Source organism: Octodon degus, unplaced genomic scaffold (genome assembly GCF_000260255.1).
Source record: "Octodon degus isolate 3935 unplaced genomic scaffold, OctDeg1.0 scaffold00100, whole genome shotgun sequence".
NCBI classification, from domain to species: domain Eukaryota; kingdom Metazoa; phylum Chordata; class Mammalia; order Rodentia; family Octodontidae; genus Octodon; species Octodon degus.
The window spans coordinates 9,547,590-9,554,759 of record NW_004524676.1 but is presented as its reverse complement, the minus strand read 5'-3'; the positions used below and the strand labels follow the sequence as shown (position 1 = coordinate 9,554,759).

Below are 7,170 nucleotides of genomic sequence, written 5' to 3'. Positions count from 1 at the left end.
GAGATTTTAGTAAGTGATCTGCAAGTTTTAAATCTATAGAACTGGATAGTTTTCATTTTAAAATTTAAGAAAACACTGAGGATGTTTATGGGATGTGAAATTACTAGGCACAGGGGAATTTTTAAAATGTTACGCTATGGCAGAAGGGAAACAAGGAGTGGGGAAAACTATAGTGAACAAACTGAATGAGGGGGTTGACGAACTGTAGTTCTAGGCTGGGCTTTTCTTTTTATTAAGCCATGGGGCTCTGGCTATGCTATGCTATGTTGCTCTTATATTAATATAAACCAAATGCTACAAAATAAATTTAATAATATCCCAAACTAATTTAAGTCTTTATGTTCAAAGAGTGAGAAAAAACTTTAACTTCTTAATCAAGGAGTGCTAGGTAATTTCAAAGCATCTTAACATAATTCATTTAACTTTAAAGTAACTAGGAAATAAGTGAAATATAAGAGGAAAACAATAAAAGTTTAGTTAGAGGCCAACAGACAGAATCTGTGTAGTATAGCCATTAACCTTCACATATTTGGAGTCTGGTTTAAAGGCCATCAAAAACTCAGCTTACTAAAAGTCACAAATGTCACAAACAAAAGGAACGTTATTTAAAGTCAAAAACCTTCCCAGATGGCTGTCTTCTTTGAAGGAACTCCGAATGCTGCTAGCGCGGGTTGGTTACCTTACATCCCATTAATGGCTCTATCAGAGGATTAGACTGTCCCAGTCAGTGCTGTTTTAAACTCTTACTGGGAGGGGAAAAAAATAAAACAATCTACTGTTCCCTAACATGTATGGCTTAGCACCCAGAGAAAGCCTCTGCCCCCAAGAGACTTTTCACATAGGGTTAAGCTTCATTAAAGGAGGCGCGAACTTTCATTTTCAGGATGTATTTTCTTGCAAGGTCTTTAGAGGCAGAAGTTCCACTTGGGTTCTAATACATATCCCTGTGAGCTCAGCTTCCTGAAAACATACACCTGCCAGGTTCTAGGTTGTCTCTTACCAGTGACTGTGTTTACTACTTCACAGCCACCAGAATCGCACATACACTATTAACATGATGAAAAATACAGCTACAGCTACAAGTTTGGCATAAGTGGAACGCATGTTCAAGTACTTCACATCCTGGCGATATTTCTTGGACAGACTGGACAAATTGTTAGCCTTTGAATCCAATGCTGAGAGTGCTTCTCCCCTTTGCAACACCTCCTCGATATTGGCCACCATGATCCTCTGTACATCTTGTAACTCAGTGTTGATGGAGCCCAGGTTTTTCCGGGCACGACTGTCAATGTAGAGCTTCTTTGTTTTCTGAATGAAGGTATCAAATTCAATAAAGGAATATGGTCTAGATACGGTAGGCACTTTCTTCCCATGCTGTTCATCAAATTCTGAATGTAAATCTTCTAGGTAGGCAAAAGCCAACTTTTTAGGGAAGGCAGCTTCACACAAAACCAAATAGCACACTCCCTGCTCAATAATGTAGTGAAAAGTCATGGCCCCTGCTTCCAAGGTACATCTTGTAGGAGACTGTTCATTCAACTTTCGAAAGAGATGCTTAGCCTGAGTCTGATACTGTTGAAGGTCCCGGCCAGACTGCTCGTCCTCCTGCATCGACGCGGCCAGTGGAAGCCTGTCCGCCACTCGGGCGATCATCGTTAGCAACCTGACGCTGGGACCCGACCCTGCCCCGCACTGCCGCAGGCGTCGTTCTCACTTGCCCTGGAGAGAGGACAGTAAAGCCTCTAGTTCAGTTCCCGGAGATACGGGCGCTTGTGTCTCCGCTTCGCGCTGAGGTCTCTCCACTTCGCGCTGAGGTGGTATTTGCTTTTAAAATATATTTTTAAATGGAATTTTTTTAATTTAAAGGGAGTCACTCATTTATTCAGTTTCCCCTTTTCATTTATTTATAATTAAATTACCATGAAAAAAATAAAAATAAATCGTGTAGTCTCCTGAGGAATACTTAAAAGTCAACCACTACAAGGCTTTAAGAATGACATTTTAGAATTTCCTTTTGAATCTGTCCTTTTCATTTAGAAAAATTAGAATTTTCCCAGAGTAGAATGTTCAGTTCATCAAAATTTCCAGTGAATTATTGTATGTTTTTATCAGCATCACCACTAAAAATATCTAGGTCTATAAAAATGGAAATATTTAAAAGCACAAATAGAACAGGATGTAGAAAATCATCTGAGGAATTCAGGAAGTTAATTCAATTTGGTGATCATTTCATGAAGTAAGTTTATAGTCCCAGTTGTTTTCTCTCCCTCAGAGAAATGGTTTGAAGAACCAAACCATGAAAATTTGCTTTCAGACTTGGATGCTGAATTTAAATCTTCCATTTTAACAGCAGATGTTTTGGGAAGAATAGCTAAGTAAACAATCAGTGAAGCATATTCTTAAAATCTACTGGTGAAAAGGTTCATATCTGTGTATCTGGGGAAAGGGCAAGATTGAGTATAAACTTGGGTTATCAAACAAAAACTCAGTGTGCCAGTGTCTAAGAGGGAGTATAGCCACATCATCAAATTAGTAAATTATCACCAGGAAGTCTCCTCTTCCTAATGTTTCCCTCTATTCTTGAACAAGTTTTCCAAATTCTGCAAAAACACTGTGTCTTAGGACAAAAACCATCTCAAATGCTAGTTGTGTTTTTCTCATTTGTGTAAAATTTCATATAGTGAAAGTCTTAAGCCAACTGACTGGTGCATGCTCTCAGGGATTTGATTAACAACTATGTTTCCAGAGACATCTCCTGTTAGGGACATGAAAAGAACAGAGAAGGTAATTTGTGAAGAATATGTTGTGTCAGCCCACAGCTGCATCTAATCCCAACCATGAGGCTGGTCTTTCCGTTCTCCAGCAATGCCTTTTATCAAGAGAAGCTTTTTTATTTCAATGAGGTTCATTTTATAATTTTTTCCTCATACACTTCACTTTGAATGTTTTGTCAAGAATTTATAATCTACCTGCTATGCTGGCCCCAACCCCTGGCACGCTGAGATGGTGACTGAGACTAGGCATAGTGGTGCACGCCTGTAATCCCAGCTCTTTGGGAGGCTGAACACAGCAGATCACTACGAGTCCGATCTATGTACTGAGACCCTGTAGATCCTGTAGACCCTTACTAAAATATACAAAAAAAAAAAAAAAAGAATTTATAACCTAATCCAAGGTCATCTAGATTTTCTCATTTGATAGATTTATGTCTATGTATTTCATTCTATAGTCCTAAATATCAGTAGCATATTGTTCCAATTGTGTATTGCTGCTATGAAATGATACCTGAGTTTTGTGTATTAATCTTCATCATGCATTCTCCCTACCAGTTCAGATTCTACTTAAAAATAATATCATTTGGTTTTGTTTGTTTGTTTTTTATTTTAGGGAAGGATCTACAAGGTGTTCAGAATCTCACTACTAGATTAGACGCAGTGATCTGCCTGTTTACAGCCTCCCAAGAGCAGGCATTACAGGTGCACGCCACCACTCCCAGTCTCAATTGCTATCTCAGCGCACCAGGGGAGTGGGGAGGCAGTTGCGACATGGCAGGCCCAGGGATCAAACCCCTGGCCCCTGCACTTGCTTGTAGGCACTTTAATCCCCTGAGCTATTTGGCCAGCCCAATAATATCATTTGTAAACAAAGAGTATTATTCCTTCCCCATGTATCTACTTTTTATGTCTTTTTTATCTTGGCACAATACCTAAAAATTCTAGTACAATGTTAAATAGGAGTGATAAGAGGGAACATCCTTGCCTTCTTCCCAATTTTAGGGTGAAAGCATTTAGTTTTACACCATTATAATGTTAACTACAGGTTTTTCATAAATGTTATTGTGTACCACCATACCCAGTCTGAATCACCGTCTCAGCGCACCCCAGGGGCAGGGCTAGCACTGCAAGCTGGAGATCAAACCCTGGCTGCTGCATTCTACCTAAGCAGGCACTTTAGTCTGCTGAGCTATGTGGCTGGCTCCCCATACATGTTACTGTGACTTTGAACATATTTTCTTCTGGTTCTACTTCATTGTGAGTTTTTTTTTTTAATTAATGGGTGTTAAATTTGTGAAATATTTTTCACAAATGTAATGTATAATCTACTGATGCAATCATATAATTTTTTTTCTTTGACCTGATGATTTGATGAACTTTTTTTCAAAAGTTGTAAATAGGATCTCAAGTCCGCATCTTGTACAGCAATTAACCACTAAGAAGAATATATGTAGTATGTTATTTGTTGAAACTGTACTTCCAATTTGATTTGAAACTGTCTCATTGCTATCTGTTTATCAATAAAATTTTGAAAAGAAAAATAAATAAATAAATAAATAAAATAAAAAAGTTGAACCATCCTTGAATACCTGGATAAAAATCCCACTTGGATACAGTGCATAAGTCCTTTTATAAACATCTTATGCATCAGATTGCTACATTTTGTGAAGGATCTTTGCATCTATATTCATGAGAGATATTGACTTATAGTCTTCCTGTTTTCTTGTAATATTTTTATATATTTTGGAATTAACCTCACAGAATGAGTAGAATGTTTTCCCTCTTCTTTATTTTCTGGAACAAATTGTAAAGAATTAATGTCGCTCTAGCTGCCATCTTGGGTCCCCGCGTGTGTGCGCCTAATCTCAGCTGGTCCGCCCGAGACCCCCTGAGCGCCAGCCCTAGTCCCACGTGCTGCCCCATATCCGCTCCGACAAGATGAAAGAAACTATCATGAACCAGGAAAAACTCGCCAAACTGCAGGCACAAGTGCGCATTGGTGGGAAAGGAACTGCTCGCAGAAAGAAGAAGGTGGTTCATAGAACGGCCACAGCAGATGATAAAAAACTTCAGTTCTCATTAAAGAAGTTAGGGGTAAACAATATCTCTGGTATTGAAGAGGTGAATATGTTTACAAACCAGGGAACAGTTATCCACTTCAACAACCCAAAAGTTCAGGCATCTCTGGCAGCAAACACTTTCACCATTACAGGCCATGCTGAGACGAAACAACTGACAGAAATGCTACCCAGCATCTTGAACCAGCTTGGTGCAGACAGTCTGACTAGTTTAAGGAGACTGGCTGAAGCTCTGCCCAAACAATCTGTGAATGGAAAAGCACCGCTTGCTACTGGAGAAGAGGATGATGATGAGGTTCCAGATCTTGTGGAGAATTTTGATGAGGCTTCTAAGAATGAGGCAAACTGAACTAAGTCAGCTTCTGAAAAAGATCAAACTTGGAAGAAATTACTGGGAGCTGCTATTTTATATTATGACTGCTTTTTAAAATTGTTTTTGTTTATGGATCTGATAAAATCTAGATCTCTAATATTTTTTAAACCCAAGCCCCTTGGACACTGCAGCTCTTTTCAGTTTTTGCTTACATACAATTCATTCTTTGCAGCCAATTAAGCTGGAGAAGCCTGGGAATAAAGTTTGAAACACATTAATAAAATGCTTTGCCTAGCAAAAAAAAAAAAAAAAAAAAAAAAAAAGAATTAATGTCATTTCTTCCTAAAATATTTGTTACAATTTACCAGTAAATTCATCAGAGCCTGGTGCTTTCTGTTTTGCAAAGTTGTTAATTATTAGTTCAATTTCTATAGTAGAATGGGTTCATCCAGATTGTCTATTTTTCTTTGTGTGAGTCTGGTAGATCATAAATCTTAAGAAACTTGTCCTTTTTTGCACAAGTTATAAAATTTGTAGGCATAATTGTTCATAATATTTTCATGTGCTTTTAATGTCCACTAGTCAATAATGATCCTTCTTTCATTTTGGATATTAGTAATTTGTGGGTTTTTTCATTCTGCCTTTCTTCTTAATCTGGACTAAGGAATTTTAAGATTACTTTTATGTAAAAGTAAATAGGAATATATTTGCAAAAGCGTATTTCATTGTGGCACCTCCATCTATAGTCTTACTCTGTTTAAAGTCTATGGCTCAGCTCTCTGAAATGACACTTGAGAAGTACAGTACCTCAACATTTAACCCTCTAAATTGTTACATTTCTTCTTTCCTCTAAACCAATGGGTGGCAGACCTATGACACTTGGGCCATGTTTATTATCTTTGAAAGTTCTAAAAGATTCCCCATCAGTGCTCTAGACCATAGAACTGAATCAAATTTCTTCAGAGAAAGGTAGCATTTTAATTCTCATGAAAACCAACAGAAAGACTGAAATTTCATGTTAATAAGAACAGTTTGTAATCATCAGACCTTAAGTATCTAGCAAAGGCATGCAGGCTTCCCACTGAACAATGCATGACAATATCTCTAGGAACTCTTAGCCTCACCATCCCTGAAAGCAAATGATGATGATGATGATGATGATGATGATGATGATGATGATGGCGATGATCATCATCATCATCATCATGATAATGAGGATAGGAAAATGCTATTGGGCAGAAGAGAAGTGGGAACTGAACCAAGTTGATAGGTGATGAAAAGTTTGAGTGTTAGTAGAGGTAATAGGAAGTAGACTTACAAATTTTTTAACACGTTTCCTCTGGGTCATTATCTATATATGTAATCTTTTCTACAAAGTGACATTTTTAAACTTAAAATATATCATGTCCATCTCTATGGAACAAGACAAGATCCCAGAGATTAGATATAATCAGTTGAAAGAAGTAAAGGGCAGAAGTGGAAACTGGGGCATTGGGCACTGGGACAGCATTAGTCCAAACTCTATTGTGCCTGGGGACCAGCATACAGGACAAATCCATGGGCTTCTCAAATATAAATCCTGTGTCCATCACTTACAATCACATGACTTTGGACCTTATTTCTCACATCTCAAAATGAGGATAACAACAGCCTCACCTCATAGGGTTATTTTGAGTATTAAATTTTAAAAGGATATCAAGTACCTAAAACAATGCAGACATAAAAAACCCAGTTTTTCCCCTTACAGCTGTCTTCAATATGAAAATACTAGGGAGATTATGGGGACAAGGAAAAGTATATTTGAAGTCAAAACAGTTCTAGAAACTGAGGTTTGCAGAAGCCCTTTCAGTTTCCTCTTCTCTGTATGCAAGCCCTCTCTATTATTAGGAGAGCACCATTACCTCTATCTGCATAATTTCAAAGTGTATCTCATTTCTCTGTCAGCTCTGCTTGTTAAAGAGAAGCCTGCTGCAAATGTCAGTCATCTTAAAACAGGCCCAACCTG

At 37.9% G+C, this 7,170-nt stretch overlaps 2 pseudogenes across 2 annotated transcripts; one reads left to right on the top strand and one right to left on the bottom strand.

The window, feature by feature from the left end:
* Positions 1 to 6: 6 nt before the first annotated feature.
* On the bottom strand, positions 7 to 4,697 carry LOC111818714 (annotated as a pseudogene). The gene is made up of 2 exons (XR_002822625.1): positions 4,686 to 4,697; positions 7 to 1,692 (listed from the first exon to the last, which is right to left on the bottom strand). The product of XR_002822625.1 is annotated as a vesicle-trafficking protein SEC22b pseudogene (transcript).
* On the top strand, positions 4,601 to 5,460 carry LOC101576930 (annotated as a pseudogene). Its single transcript, XR_001117236.1, has one exon. The product of XR_001117236.1 is annotated as a transcription factor BTF3 pseudogene (transcript).
* The last annotated feature ends 1,710 nt before the right edge of the window (positions 5,461 to 7,170 follow it).